We start from the raw sequence: 17532 nt of genomic DNA, 5'->3' as shown, positions 1-17532 counted from the left end.
AATAGATTCCAGGGAGTTTCCACTGCACTAGGTTTCTACCTTGCTCCAAAATTGCCCCCAATTCCAGTTATCTCTCCCAGCATTCTCTCCTTTCATCCACTCCCAAACTGAAATCTCCTCTTCCCATTCTGCAGGACCTCCACCCTCAATATCTATTCTATTTCTTTTCTGAGAGAAATTTGTGCACCCCACCAACATTGAATCCTCCTACTTATTTATCTTCCCTATGTCTGTGGATTGTAGCATGATTATCCTTACTTTAACAGGTCATATCCATTTATAAGTGAGTATAAACCATGTTTGTCTTTCTTGATCTGGATTACCTCACTCAGCATGATTTTTTTCTAGTTTCATCCATTTACCTGCACAATTCACATTGCTATTAAAAAAAAAAAAACTGATCAATACTCCACGCTGTAAATGTACCACATTTTCTTTATTCGTGTTTTGGTTGAGGGGTGTCTCAGATGTTTCTAGTTTCTAGTTTCTAGTTGAGCAAGTATGTCTGCGGTAGGATACAGCATCTTTCAGGATGCCCAGGAGTGGTATAGCTGGATCTTGAGGTTGATCTACTCCCAGTTTTCTGAGAAATCACCACACTGATTCCCAAAGTGGCTACACAAATTCGCCCTCCCATCAGCAGTGGAAGAGTGTTCCTCTTGCTCCACATCCTCTCCAGCATGAGCTGTCACTTGTGTTTCTGATCTTAGCCATTTTGACAGGTATAAGATGGAATCTCAGAGTCATAATATGCATTTCCCTGATGACTAAGGATGTTGAACATTTCTTCAAGTGTTTCTGAGTAATCTGAGATTATTTTGTTAAGAATTGCTGTTTAGATATGCACCCCATTATTAATTTGATTATTTGGTTTGTTTATGTGTACTTCTTGAGTTATTTATATATTTTGAAAATAGCCTTCCATCAGGTGCAGGGATGGTGAAGATATTTTCCCATTCTGTTGGCTGCTGTTTGGTTCTATTGAAGGTGTATTTTGCCTTACAGAAACTTTTCAGTTTTGTAAGGCTCCATTTATTAATTGTTGATCTTCATGACTACACTATTCATGTTCTGTTCAGTGAGCTGTCGCCTGTGTGTTCATGGCTATACAAAGTAAGTTACAAAACTACCCTCAGAATTTACAAAGAAAATGTAGATGTAGGCATTACAAAGGCTTTGATAAATTAACTAGCCATTAAAATAAATTAAAAGTTAGAAAATGAAATGCATAATGCTATAGAAGAAAAGTTTTAGTTTCATTCTTTAGTGTCCCCCACATGCTTATTTTAAATAATGAATATATTTGCTCCTTTAAGAACTGATACCAGTACTTCTTAGTTAAATAAAAATGTTGCCACAAGTTTTGTCTCTCCCATATTTGTTTATGCATATTTGAATTATTAGGTCATAAATATGTACAATAACTTTTTTAAGACAGAGTTGCAAGCCATCATTATAAAGAAACATTATTTTTGTTCTCATAATTCACTAAAAATTTTGTAAATTTGAGTATTTTTTCAATACTCCCCTTCTCTGCAACTTCACTAGGTTATATTCACTGTTATGTGTTATAATTGTTCATTTAAATTACCAACAAAATCAGTCATTACAATGGCAGGTTTCTTATTAACAGAGAAGCTTTAGGAAAATGAAATTTATGAACAATTTTTTTTCATTTTTTATTTAAATTAGAAACAAGATTGTTTTACATGTCAATCCCAGTTCCATCTCCCTCCCCTCCTCCCCTATCCCCCCTAACTATTACCCATCATCAAAAGCTTCAGTTGGCAGCAGAAAGAGACAATTACAGAAAACCACAACTGGGTAAACTGCAGAGAACAATTGTACTTGGGGTGCCCAAATTAATACAGTCCAAGTTAATACATCCACAACAAACTCCTATATTTAAGATGAAGAGACAGTAGATGTTGTTGAGATACTTTTGTCTTCTAGATATGACAGAGAAGTTATACAGATGAAATTTCAACAATATGAATTATACCTAAATAGGACCATAACAAGGATAACACCAATTGACATAATGACATGACTGAAGGAAATCTCACAAGGTTCCACCTGTGCAAGAAGAGCTACAGGCAATTAGTGACAACTGACTAAAGGAGAGCCAGTCTTCTTAAGGGATGAGCACCTTAACTGTTTATCTGATACCAAGTGATCAGCCCTGAAAGCATTTACATATGAAAACACTAAATGGACTCAGTAGTTTATGCATATAAATTCATTGTAAATTAACATATTAAATTTTATAAATTGTGATTTAAGTAAATTATTTGTTCTAATGCTATATATATATATATATATATATATATATATATGCAACACATACACACACACCACATATATGTTAAGTCAGAAAGATGCCAGTTGACAGGGAGCAGGAGGAGGGTTTTGTACATGGGAAGAGTAGGAGGAAGAAGAAAGGGAAAATGGTATAAATACGGGACATATAAATGAAAAGCAGAGGTATGGTTGTTCTCTGGCCTCAATGTGTACATACAGCCTTGTACAGAAACATATTTATCTGCATGAACATGCACAATGACATAGACTTTAAACAATATAAAACAAAGAGTGATATACCTACAAGATGGGTTGTAGTTTATATAAGAAGTGAGATTACACATTACTGTAGGGATGAACACTTTGTTAACTCTGTTAACTGAACTCCAATTTGTGCTTTGGCTCTAGTGAATAAAATCAGATTAGGAAGGATTTGTAGTGTATGGGATCACTATTTAAGGGTGTGTATCCTGCTTTTTTTTCTCCTTCAATCTGTATCTCTTAGTTTTGGATTCTTGATATGAGCTATTGTAACCAAATTCTAGTAACTTAATAGGGATTGTATGATCTCAGCATCATTTACTCAATGGAAGGTTCTGCAGCATTGTTTGTCTCTTAGGACAAAAGTTTTCTGAGTAATCTGCAACCAGCTACACTTATAAATGTGGCCCTCGGAGAGCATATATTTTATTCTTTTATTTTTATAGTAATTAATTAATTAATTTTGACAGCCTGACCATATTTTCCACTCCCTCCCTTTTCCCAAGTCCCTCCACCAAGATCCTCCTCCCTCATCTACTCCTCTTTTGTCTTTGGAAAAGGGCTGACCTTCCATGTTTATCAGCCAGCCATAAGCATATTAATTTGCAGTAAGACTAGGCTCCTCCTCTCCTATTAAGGCTGGACAATTTAACCCAGTAGGAGGAGAGAGTCCCAAACACAGGCCACAGAGACAGACCCTATTCCCAATGATGGAGTCCCACAAGAATACCAAGCCACATGAAAATGAACTTGGAACTTGGAAATGCCAGCTAGTCCCAGTAATGCCACAATTCTTTACATCAAACACACTCAAAGCTTGTCCTCTGTGTTTGGCAAAATCATCTCCAACTTGAAACAGAGCAGCTGTGATCATCCTTAAAAACCCACATCATATTAAATTTATTAACATTCCCTGAAGGAAACAATAGGGAGGATTTCCAGGTTCAAAAGGCTTACAGGACTGTTGCATGACTCACAAAACCCTCACAAGTTGGATACATTTTTCTAAGTCCTTCCCAATCCTTAAACCTCAGGTGGTAAATGGAAGGTCACAAAATGTCACATGTCTGGGAGAATAAAAAATTGGAAGCTTTCTGATGATTTAACTGCTTTTGTGTTATCCCTGCCACTTGTATAGAACCCCTCACCCATATTCCCACCCCAGGAAACGTCTGCTACACAATGTGTCCCAGGAAATATTTTTGGATGTTAAAGATTCGTTATATTGCCGCATGTTCCTTATCCAACTTTCCACTAAAACATGGGGACTTTCCCCCTTGAATTTCTGTAGGTATCTGTCTGTTTCAACTACTAGATGCAATATAAAAGACATTATGTGACCTTTGAAGCTAGCCATAAATATTCATCTATCTCCTACATTGTTCCTTGGTGTCTTTGCTCTATGATCCCCACACCATCAAGAAAAAGAAAACAAAAATTTGACCACCTAAGTTGAAAAAGTCAAAGTCCATTTTTTTTCTGGTACAGAATTATAGACAGAGTGTAAGTCTCACCTTATCTACAGCTGTCAGATTATTGACTCACAGTGGGCCAAACCCATACATCATGGACCCTGGTATCTGGTTGCAGAGATGGAAAAAATACTACTGTATACTACATCTCACATGAAATTAAGAAGAAACCTAGTATGATAAGATGAGTTTACTTGTAACTTGGGCTAACCAGCAGAGGTAGAAATTCAAATTTTCTTCCCACCAGGTTTGTAGCAATCTTGACTTTTTGTAAATCTAATAAACAAATGATAAAGCCTGTGCTAAATTACCTTTGAGAGGTCCTATTGGGCATTGTTTTAGAATATGGGCCAAGGCCTCAAGTTTTCTCCAAGACTGATTTTTGTATTAGCCAAGATGTAGGGGAAGATGACATTTCAAAGATTTGCAGTTTGAAAGACAAAAATCATTGGATTTGTGGGATATTGGGTTTTATCCTATTCTGGCCTAGGAGACTTCTTTGTCTATAACTCCATTCCCTTGACAGAAGGAAAGTGGGACTATTTTTGTATCTATTACTTGGAAGTCAGTTACAAGTTCCACATTCCTGAATTTCTATTCCAAGTATGGTGACAACGCAGGGAAGGGACGAAAGTGTAGAGTCCTCATTTTCCTGGTCAGTGAGTCTGAAATTCACAGAAAGATAAATGGGTATTGAGGCTTTTCACCCCTATACTCCCTCTCCTCACACTATCCTTCAGGTTTTTATTTCTCTCCCCTTTGCTTTCTCTTCCGTGGGAGGATAGGGTGACTCTGAAAATTGTAATTTTGATACTTATGCATTGACTATACTTACCTACCTATTTATTTGGGATTTGATAAAGATAAAAATTTATATAAGAATTCATTATAGCATTTTTTTTCTATATCAAACTATATTGTTCTGAGAATACACATATTTACAAAATTAACCATCTTAAGAAAGTTATGTTTTTACTTCCATATAATTCTAAAAATTAATATAGGATATAATTTTTCATTCAAAAAATTTATCTAAAATCACCTTATTAAATAAGAATAAATCAATATAAATTTGAAATGAGTTCTTTAGAATCTGTTATTACAAAATATATTATAGATACTGCAATATAAAAGAGCATGCGTGTACATGTGAATACTTTACAACTGTAGTAAAATGCTCAACCCATTTAAGAAGCTATTTATGACAAATTTATATTGATGGTTCTGTAAATACAGCAATGGAAATATACCATTGTGGTTCTTCATTGTTGGTGTCAAGAACTTGATGTCTGTCTTATGCTGTCCCTTGAGTTATTGATTGGTACAGCAGAGCTTCACAATTCAATTTAGGCATATCACTTCTACTATAAATTAATAGTTTCCTAGTCCCTAATGAATAGCATAATTTTCACGAGAACTATTAACCTCATTAACAGAATGAATAAACTACTTTGAAAAATATATTTGAGAAATAAGTATTATGACATGATTTTCACTTTGGGACATGAAAGGAGGATATCAAAAATCATAATAAAGCATTATTATTAATAAGATTCATAATTGAAGTTTATATAAAGATAATCTTTCACACCTCTTTCACCACAACTGTGAATATTCAATATGAACTTCAGTTTTCTTTGTGCATAATATACATATATTTCTATTATTAAAATTGCCATATTCTTAAGTTTATCTGCTTCTCTTTATTATTTCTTTCACAGTTTTCTTATTCTTATTGCCCTGCTGTCATTATTTTACGTAGGACTATGTAGGGATCCGTCCCTGCATTCTCCAATACAATGATGGCGCCTGCAGGCACTGAATGTAAATAAGATTATTGCGCAGGCGCTGGGTAATTTTCCATTCCTTGATCTCTGCCTATTCCGTGGCGTCATATGGCCTGATGAGCTGAAGCCAATCATAGGGTGACACGTCCCAGGCTGTGGCTGCCAGCCTTTATTAGGGGACGGGATTCTTGGCTCGGGGTCTCTGCTCTGGTAAGCTTATGCTCTCCTCTCAAGACGCATTAAAGCTTTACTGCAGAAGGATCCGAATGTCCTGTGTGGTTCTTGCTGGCGAGGCGATTGCGCGGGACATCTATTTTTATTAGTGGTAAGTTTCAAATAACTGGCTTTTTGTTGTTCTTGGATCCAAGATATTATAACCTTGATATCTTCAAAGGATGGTTACAGAGCACTTGTATATATAAAAATATATGCAAATAAGGTATCACCACATATAGTGAAAAGATAACTAACTAGGTTAATATAAAAATATTAGATAAGAAGGAAATAGATAATAAGCATGTCCTATGAAAATTGATGATCTAATTTCTCTCAGAAGTGAGTGTGTAATTTGAAGAAGGGTATTATTATAAAAATACTTGAAGAGTATGTGGAAAACATGTCATTCATATATTTACAGTTCAGTTCAGAAGCTTTTAATATACAATGTTAAAAGAATTGTTGTGGACAACTGTGGGTATAATTTTCAGAGCCAGGTAGGGACCTACAGGTGCCCCAGAGGTTCAGGGTGTTCCATAACTTGGGTGACAGAATCAGCAAATCCATCATGGGATCTTGTTCCAGGGAAGGAGCCAAGAATAGGTGGTGTATTCCATAACTTTAGGTAGTGACTGTTGGATGTCCCAGGAGGAAACATGAGTTGTTTCAAGGTCAGGGCCCCAGATACAGAGAGTCCCACAGATTTGTGTACAAGTCAAATACTTATGAAGGGGTTACAGTTTTACCCAGAGTAAGACTCATGGGTATATGTCATTCCAGCACAATTACCAGCACAATTTGCAGACCCACTTTAGGAGCCTGAGCTAACACAGGAAAGACACTGACACTCACAGGAAAATGGATGACATAACCTTTAGACATAAATATCAGTCCTACACTGAAATGGATACTTAATCTGTATTGTGACTCAATCCTATTGTGAACATTGCATATTCTTTCATTGACAGAAGAAAAAGAGACTTCAATGAGAAATAGAAAAATAAGAAAGAACATCTTGAACAGCAAGTTAACATCAGATATGAATGTCCCAGCACAGCAACATGAATAATGTTGAAAAAAGAAGCCAGCATAATTGGGAAGTAACTCATAATTTTCAAGAATAATTATAATTGTATGCAAACAACTTAAAGAAGATAGGGATCCACTCAAGAGAACAAGAAAAGGTATTTAAAGTCATAAAAAAACCAATTCTAGATGTGAAAACTGAATTCAACAAGTAGAGGAAATTGATGATGAATAACCAAACTAAAATGATGTTGTAATTGAAAAAATTCAATTACCCAAATTAAAAGCTTAGTGGGTAGCCTCACCAGTAGGATGGATCATGTGAAAAATAGTCTTTGTGCTTTAAGACTAAGTATTGAAATTGGATTTTTCAGAAAAGGTCAGTGGTAAAATATAAAAGAATATAATGCAGGAGAGATTTTGGACACGATACAAAAACCAAATCTTTAAATTAAGAGTATTGATAAAGTAGAATAGCTCATCAAATGCCTGGGGCAGATTTCCAATAAAATATACCACACAAGAAAATTCCTCAAGTGTAGAGGAAGTGAGGACAAACCAGGTACATGATTTATATTATTAGTCTTTGTCATATGACAAAAACTAGTGCTACCTACAAAGAGGGCACCTCAATTAAGGAATTGCCTCCATCTAATCTGTTAGCCTATGTGAAGGTCTATGGTAATATTTTTTTCTTTTTCTTTTTTTCTTTTTATTTTAATTAGAAAGAAGATTATTTCACATGTCAATCCCAGGTCCATCTCCCTCCCCTGATTCCCTGCTCCCCCCAACTAACACCCTACCTATCCCATTCGCTTTCTGTTCCCAGGGAAGGTGAGGCCTTCCGTAGGGGGGTCTTCAAAGTCTGTTGATACTTATCCTTTGGGATAGGGCCTAGGTCCACCCCCTTGTGTCTAAGCTCAGGGAGTATCTCTCCATGTGGCATGGGCTCCCAATGTCCCTCCTATGCTAGGGATGAGTACAGATCCACTCAAGGGGATCCATAGATTTCCAAGGTCTCCTCACTGACACCCACATTCAGGGGGTCTGTATCAGTCTCATGCTGGTTTCTAAGCTATCAGTCTTGGAACCAAGACCTCTCCCTTGTTCAGGTCAGCTGTTTCTGTGGGTTTCACCAGCCTGGTATGGACCCCTTTGCTCATCAGTCCTCCTTCTCTGCAACTGGATGTCAGTTCAGTTCAAGGTTTAGCTGTGGGTGTCTGCTTCTACTTCCTCCAGCTGTTGGATGAAGGCTGTACGATGTCATATGAACTAGTCATTAATCTCATAATCAGGGGCGGGCATTTAAGGTAGCCTCTCCTCTGTTGCTTAGATTGTTATCTGGTGTCATCTTTGTAGCTCTCCAGACATTTCCCTAGTGCCTGATTTCTATTTAAACCTATAATGTCTCCCTCTATTATAGTATCTCTTATCTTGTTCTCTTCTGTTCTTCCCCCAACTCAATCTCCCTGACCCATCATGTCCTCCTCACCCCTTCTCTTTTCCCCTTCTCATTCTCCTAGTTCCCTCTCCCCTCACCCCATCCTCCCAATTTGCTCAGGAGATCTTGTCACTTTCCCCTTCTCCAGGGGACCATGTATACTCCTCTTAGGGTCCTCCTTGTTTACTATCTTCTGTGTCAGTGTAGATTGTAGGCTGGTAATCATTCACTATATGTTTAAAATCCACATATGGGTAAGTACATACCATGTTTGTCTTTTTGTGACTGGGTTACCTTGTTCAGAATGGTTTCTTCTAGTTCCATCCATTTCCTTGCAAATTTCAAGATTCCATTGTTTCCGATTGAAAGGATATGCACCTGTCTGACCCTGCCCCATAACGACGGGCAGAGCATGCACAGGAAAATGTGCTTTGTCATCACCACATCACCAGTCATGCATTAAGGCCTGCCTGAGAACTCTGGGCATGCTTGAAACCTCAGTGTGCATGCTCAGTCTTCCCTTTAAAAAGGTCCAGCATTCCTCCCCTTCTCACTCTCTGTCTCCTCTTGGGTTGGCTGACAAACTCCCCCCTCTTCCTGTCAATAAACTTCACGTGGGTTGTTCATTCATAGTTTCCTTTTTTTTTTTTTCAGCCGTAGCTGCAGTGAAAAAGAATAACATTGGTGCCTAGGACATGGATAGGCTCTCTCCCTGTCTTTTTTCCCCAAGACCTGCTGGTGGGCATGTGGGAAGGCAAGGGGACCCTGACACACGGAACAACAACTCACACTCTATCTCACCGGTATTCTGGGACTCTTCATCCAACACCAGACCCTTTTGGTAAGGCCACCCCCTTTCAGTTGGCGTAAACATCTCCTTGAACCCAAAGGATTGACCGTTGAGCGCCTGGTACCCTTCTACTGTTCTTGGAGGTGAGGGAGCACCCAACCATGATATTCACGGTCACAGTTGACACCCTTTGCTGACAATCACACCTGGCTTATTTCTCACAGGTGGCCCCATCAGTAGCTCTTTGCTCCCTTGGTGGCTAGCCGATGTGGGACTGTTGGGTTCTTCTGCTTTCTTTTCATTCTTTGGGAGAGCTGAATCTTTATTCAGACCCAGAGTCAATTGGGCTGAGCCCATTCGGCAACCCCACAAGCTGACAAGCATTCAGAGAGGGGCTTTTGCCAGTTTTTTACTTTTTCACCCATGGGAAATAAACCAAGAAGGAGATAAGCCCATCCACTCCACTGGGATGTCTTCTAGAAAACTTAGAACACTTACACTTAGTACCATTTGTTAAGGCATCCAGACTCACTTATCTCAGTATGAAAAAATAGCCCAGGTATTCCTTAGAGAACCAGTCTCATTGGCTCCAAAATGGGACTCTAGACCCGAAGTTTTTTGGGATTTATCTAACTTCTGTCAGCAAACCAGAAGATGGAAGGAGTTGCCATATATACAGGCCTTTTTCTATCTATCTGTTAAATACTCTCTCTCTCCCTCCTCATCCCCAATTCTTCTGGCTATGGAATTTAAGCCCATAGTAAACCTTATTGACTTAGATCCAGCTGATGAACCTCCACCAGTTCATCCCCAGCCTCTAACCAAGCCCTTTTTCTTTAGGAGGTCAGAGATAATAGGTTTAAAGTCCCTTAAGGCTCTGGAGTGGGAGTGGGTACTGGACTTGAGCAAGGTACCTTGAGGGATCCTGTAACTGAATGACAATGGTGGGATGGTGTCTAGCCACAGAAGGGTTCTGGGTGTCCCAGACCTTGGGGTCTACCTGAGAGGCTGGTAAAGGAAACAACATACTGGAACCTGCCAAGGGATTAGTTAGGAGGAGGAGAAGGGGAGGTGGTGGTGAGTCTGGAGTCAGGCGAATGTAGGGAGCAAAAGAAATAGAAGCTCCTACCTTAGCTAAAAGATCCCTCCCTAGTAAAGGCACTGGACAAGTTGGTATAACAAAAAAAAATGAATGAGTAACAGGAATCCCCCTAAAAATGCAGCTCAGTGGTGGAGTCCGCTGAGGTAAGTAAGGCTGTCCCCCTACCCTGACAATAGGAAGACGAGTAGGAGAGGTGGGTCCCCAAAATGCCTTTAGGACTGAGTATGTAGCACTGGTGTCCAAAAGGAAAGAGATGGACTGCCCTGATACTCTAATGTCTACCCGGGGCTCCCTTTCAGAGATAACGGTAGTCGGGTTAAGAGAGCCTGGGCCCGGTCATTCATCGTCCTCATCCATAGCCAGGGCTAAGAAGTCAGTTGGAGGGTGGTCTGTGTTTGATGTCCTCTTGTCACGTGGGACACTGAGACAGTCCACTGACCAATGGCTGTTAACGATAAATCTCTCTGCCCAAAGCCACTGAGCCCCACTGCCACGTGTGCACCTTTTGCCAGCCTCCCGCCTGAGTTAGGGCCCAAATGAATACACAGAAAGACTTGTATTAGGTTCAATGCTGCTTGGCTAATGACTAGGATTCTCATCTGTTAGCTCAGTCTTAATTATCATAAATCTATATATTTTATAAGACTTATCTTATCAGACACCTTATTGGGGTCCCTTCTTGCTGGTGGCTCACATCCTGGCGCTGGAGGAAGCGAGGGGAAAAAGGGACACTTCCTGTTTCCTTTGCTTAAATATGATTTTCCTTGCTACGTCACTTCCAGCCTGAATCACCACTTCTCTACTACATTTCCCATAATCCTCTTTGACTCCTAGTCCTGTCTAACTTGCTGTCTCATTGGCCAAACAGAACTTTATTTAACAATCAATAAGATAAACATACACAGTACATTCCCCATCAAATGGCCCTCTCCCCAGCATCTTGGATACAAATCTCCTACCTCAACCTAATACTAACTGTTCTCCAGCTCATTCCTGTATTGAAACCCTGAAGGAACTTTTGCCCTATCATTCACACATACAAGAGGGCACACTTCCTCAGGCCACCTATACCTGGTACACAGATGGCAGCTCCTTTTTATATGAGGGGACCCATAAAGCCGGCTATGGCATAGTGTCAGATACCAGGGTGGTGGAAGCATGGGCACTTCCTGCCCACACTACTAACCAGCAGGCTGAATTAGTAGCCCTCACCCGTGACTTCCACATGCCATGGGACATTCTCTAAATGTTTACAAAAACTCTAAATATGCTTTTCATATCCTCCAGTCCCATGCAGCTATTTGGAAGGAACATGAGCTACTTACTACAAGAGGAGGATCCATAGCTAACTCAGGTTATATTATGGCCATGCTAAACACCTCTCACCTCCCCAAAGCTATAGGAATTATTCACTGTGGGTCACATCAGATTGACAGTTCCATTATCTCTAAGGGCCACAACTGGGCAGATGAAGCAGGGAGGGCTGCAGCCCTCCGAGGCCCAGATCTACCTCACCCACCACAGGAAGTTCATGCACTGCAACAGACATCCTCACAGCCACCTCCTGACATTTGACAAATTCTGTCCTACTAACACCAGCTCTTCCACCCTAACAGTAAGGATCTTTCTCTGTTTGTCAAGGCTCACCTCCAACCTACTTCTGAGGACTTAAATTTCCTAAAAACTATCATTGCCTCTTGCAAAACCTGTCAGATGTCAGACCCTAACTCCAGGTATTCTAGCTCCCCTTTTCCTACACAACAGGCTAGGGGCTCTCTCCGAGGGACTGACTGGCAACTTGACTTTACCCACATGCCCACAGTCAGGTGAGTTAAATACCCTCTGGTACTAGTGAATACTTTCTTAGGGTGGGTAGAGGCATTTCCTACTACTAACAAGAAAGCTCAGACAGTCTCTGACATCCTTCTCAGGGAAATTATTCCCCGGTTTGAGATTACAGCCTCTCTTCATTCAGTCAATGGTCCTGAGTTTACCTCTCAGATCTCTCAAAGCGTGTCTAAAGCTTTCAATATTCCTTAGCATTTTCATATTCCTTATCACCTCCAGTCCTCAGGGAAGGTAGAGTGAACTAACCGTTCTTTAAAGAATGTTCTTGTTAAAATGTCACAGGAAATTCACGTAGCCTGGGTAAAGCTTCTGCCTTTGGCCCTTTTCAGGCTTAGGGTTCAACCTAAACAACCACTTTTCATTTCACCCTTTGAACTCCTGTATGGGTGGCTGGCTCTAACACCTGGCCTCTCACCTAAACTCTCACCTCTCCCTGACCACCTGCTTACACCTTTACTTCATCATCTCTGTTCCCTCCTATGGGAATTTGCTGACCACTCTCTACCTCAACTATGTGCTACCCCTGTACCTCCCCAATTAACATAGAGGATCAAGTACTTCTTTCTCCTCCAGACCAGAGCCCCCTATTCTTCTAAATGGCAGGGCCCCTTCAAAGTAATTCTTGTCACTCCAACAGCAGCTAAACTTGAGGGCCTTCCCCACTGATTCACTTATCCCACCTCAAGCCCTTTATTTCTCCACCTGAGACTCACCCTTCATACAGTTTCTGCAACAGGACCCTGTTCCCTTAAGCTTTGGAGGACACTGAAATCATCTACTTTGCCTCCCATTTCAGAAGAATAAGGCTCCACTTCTACAAGGCTGATTTAAACTCCCCTGCTTCTCATTACACCCTGCTCATCAATTTCCTTGGTATCCCATGATAACTCACTTAAAACTCTTAATCCAACTGATTAGTTGTTGTTACAGGAATGCCAGCCTAAAAGCCATGGATATAAAGACACAAGGACCACCAAATATTTGTGCCTCATGGGTAAAGGTAACCAGAAAGATTCCATACCACCTAGATTTGATCTAATGTCTCTAATCTTTATGTTTTCACAAACTTTAAGGATTCTTGTAAGTTCCAGGGAGCTGAATTAGATCCAAACATGTCAGATTCACTCCAGGTAATATTCAACATTTCCCTGCTTCCAAATTGCCTTCCCTCATCTTGGGACAACTTGGAAAACCCTTCCTTATCTTACAATCTTCCCTCAAATACCAGGACCTAAGAAATAATTTTTTTTTCTAAACTCAGCCTTCTTCTCTGCTCTGCCAAAATCTTGCCATGTCTACGAGGCACCAGAGAGTTCCATACAGCCTGGACTGCAATGAAACAACCAGCTACCCAAGGATGTGGCAGTAACCAAACCTTCTCAGGACCCCAGAGATGGTCAACGCCCTCAGGTCAGCAGGAAGCAGCCTTGAGATTTCTTTGTCCCTACTTCCCTAACCTGCCATGCCCAATTCACCACCTTTTATAATAAACAGCAGCTGGGTTTGTAAGCATATACACCTGGCTGACCCTCTCCCAATGACGGGCAGGGCACACACAGGAAAACATGCTACATCATCAACACATCACCTGCCAAGCATTACAGCCTGTGTGATGACTCTGCCCATTCGTGAAACCTCAGTGCGCATGCCCAGTCTTCCCTTTAAAAGGTCCAGCCTTCCCCACTTCTCTCTCTGTCTCCTCTCCGGTTGGCTGACAATCCAACCTCATCTTCCTCCTCTTCCTGTCAATAAACTACACGTGGGCTGTTCATCCATAGTTTCCTTTCTTTACATCCACAGTTGCAGTGAAAAAGAATAACATAGTCCCCCCACCCCTCCCCCTGCTGAGTAGTACTCCACTGTGTAAATGTACCACATTTTCTCTATCCATTCTTCAGTTGAGGGGCATCTAGGTTGCTTCCAGTTTCTGGCTATTACAAATAATGTTGCTATGAATATAGTTGAACAGATGTCCTTCTTGTATGAATGTGCTTATTTTGGGTATATGCCTAAGAGTGGAATTGCTGGATCTTATGGTAGACTGATTCCCATTTTCCTGAGGAATAGCCACACTGATTTCCAAAGTGGCTGTTCAAGTTGGCACTCCCACCAACAGTGGAGGAATGTTCTCCTTTCTCCACATCCTCTCCAGCATAAACTGTTATTGGTGTTATTGATTTTAACCATTCTGACAGGAATAAGATGGTATCTCAGAGTTGTTTTGATTTGTATTTCCCTGATGGCTAAGGATGTTGAGCACTTTCTTATGTGTCTTTCAGCCATTTTAGATTCTCTACTGAGAATTGTCTATTTAGTTCTGTACCCCATTTTTTAAATTGTATTATTTGATGTTTTGGAAACTAGCTTCTTGAGTTCTTTGTAAATTTTGGAGATCAGCCCTCTGTTGGATATGGGGCTGGTGAATATCTTTTCCCAAACTGTGGGCTGTCCTTTTGTCTTGTTGACTGTGTCCTTTGCCTTACAGAAGCTTCTCAGTTTCAGGAGGTCCCATTTATGAATTGTCAATCTCAGTATCTGTGCTACTGGTGTTATGTTCAGGAAGCAGTCTCCTGTACCAATTTGTTCAAGGGTATTTCCTACTTTCTTTTCTAATAAGTTGAGTATAGCTGCAGTGGAAATATCATGTGACTGAAGATGCCAGGACTATGATGATGTCTACGGGACAGTAGCAAGTGTGAAGTGGAGCTGGCATGACTCTGTAAGAAACACCACATGTGCTGCAGGTGTCTGAGCCAGACACACAGGACTACACAAGCCATTTGGAGAGCAGAAGATCACAAGTAAAGACAAGATGTTGCACACTGCTATATGTACATGGTGGGATTTTATTTTTGTTTTGATCTCATTGTATCTGTGACCTGGTTCTTCCATTTTGTAATAAAATAGACGTCAGTTAAGAGATATTATATATTATAAAGGGATACTAAAACTTAAGTCATATAATATTTGTTGAACATGGGACTTTTAAAAATTGAATTATGTATTTTATTGTGAATGATATTAATGTGAAACATTGAGAACTATAAATGAGGGAATGTTATTTTTTAATAGTGATGTGTCGTGTATAAACTTGACAGGGACTTGTTTTTGTTGATAAGGTTTTTGCCAATTTGACAAAAGCTCCTATAATCTCAGAAGATGGACATCAAACTGAAAAATTGACTTTATTATATCATTGTCCATGCAAGTTCATGGTGATATTTTCTTGAATAATGACAGATGTGTAATGTGGGAAATTACCAATATGGAGCCAGGTAGAAATACAAGGGATTTTAATAGGGAAAAGCCTTACTTACAGAGTGACCTAGCCAAAAAAACCCAAACCAGCCACCTCAACGCCCCTCACTCTACATCACCCTGACCACGCCTTCACAGGCATGGTCGGGCACACCCATAGCCATCCCCTAAGCAGGCATGGCTACAACGTCCCCTATAATTCCCCCTTTCATTCTAAAAGAGGATTAAAACTTAACAGTGTAAAGTATCCAAAATTAACAATCATAAAGGTGAAATATAAGAAGACACAACAATCTGCTTATGTCACATCCTATCTATTTTAACTAAACACTAAAGTCATCTGAAAGAGGTGTCCAAGCCTGAACACCTTCTTCCAATCCCAACCATAAATAATAGGATGCTATCCCTAACTAGGTATATACACTATCCTAACTGACAACAATGGGTAAAGGGAGCATAGCATCCTCCAAGTTACTTCCTGCTGAAATGCAACGACGATAGTCATGTGGGGTCCTGTAGGAGAAAATGTTATTGTATCCAGTCTATGTTAGATGGGATTCACTTGATTGAAGATCTCGCTTGAAATCCTCAACTTGATTGAAGTCAGTAACCAACACTCTGGCCAGAGTGTCTGTTGAAATGGAGCAAGTTGGATACAGTGCAGTTGAGGAGGTGTGGCCTATTTTCTTTCCAGGGTGTCCAGGGATTGCTGTCAGGAAGGTCATCATTGGCTGTGTGGAACTCAAACATGAACAGCAGAGAAATGCTTGCTTGTGTATATACACATACTGCAAAAGGCAACCATGGGAGCATAACAATTATGAGAGGGTGTACACGTTGAAGGAAAGAGCCAAGAAAAGAAAAAGATAGTCCCCAAATTCTTCTCTTCTTCTGTATTACACCAACTGGCTTCTTGATACAATACAGAAACTCTAAAGTTTAGTTAAATGACGTGCTTGGATTTTAGAGGAGGAAAGCCAAATCCACCTCTAAAGCCAGCATTGGTTTAGTTGAATAGGGACTAGGAAATAAAGAGAAATAGCGTTCTCTGAGAGACAGCTGTAAAGTGTACTGTATGGCACATTCCTTTTGTTTGATGGTTATAGCTAACTTCTCTTCTTAAGTATCTACCCATACAGTGTCATTTGCCTTCTGGAGATGAGTTTTCCTGAGAAGATAAAAGAAAAACACGTCCCTTTACTTGGGGAGGTTTCTATACAGTTTATGAGATATACCTTAGTAGAATACCTGTCACTTGTCATTGTCAAGAAGTTTGCCTTTTTCGACTTGAATCTTGGTCAACTTTGATGATATCCAAAGTTTTTCTTCTCCCGTGGAAACAAATGCAAAACCCCTACCCCAACGTAACACATGTACTGGTTTCCATACAGAAGTTAGTACATCTTTGAAGTATACTTGCTGATTCAGTACAGCAGTTTTCTCCATAATCCAGTGTTTTTCTGCAGCTGTTAGTACTTTCTCATTGGCATTAACAAAGTTTAGTGTTAATAAAGCATTATGCAACAAAGGAAGTGTTGCTCTCTTTTCCTGTTCCTGCTCCAGCGGCGGGATGTGATTCACCAGCAAGGAGGGACGCCAATAAGGCGTCCTATAAAATAAGTCTTATAAAATATATAGATGTATGATATTTGAGACTGAGCTAACAGATGAGAATCCTAGTCATTGGCCAAGCAGCTTTGTACCTAATACAAGTTTCTGTGTATTCATTTGGGCCTAACTCGGGCAGGTGGCTGGCGTAAAGCTCACATGTGGCAGTGGGGCTCAGGCAGCTTTTGGCAGAAAGATTTATTGTAACAGAACATTATATAGTTGTCATATTCAGCCTGAACCTGTGGGTTAGCATAAATACCCTCACCAAGAATCTTATCAAGTGGGGCTTCGAAATCTTCCTTTATGCCTTGAGGCTCAAGGAGCTTCGATACCTCCCTGAACAATGCCCTCCATTGGATTTGGCATGAATTCTCAAGTACAGCTGCTACCAATCGTTCCCAATCTGTTGGTTTCACCCT

Source organism: Cricetulus griseus, assembly GCF_003668045.3.
Source record: "Cricetulus griseus strain 17A/GY chromosome 1 unlocalized genomic scaffold, alternate assembly CriGri-PICRH-1.0 chr1_0, whole genome shotgun sequence".
NCBI classification, from domain to species: Eukaryota; Metazoa; Chordata; class Mammalia; order Rodentia; family Cricetidae; genus Cricetulus; species Cricetulus griseus.
Note: the sequence above shows the minus strand (reverse complement) of the source record.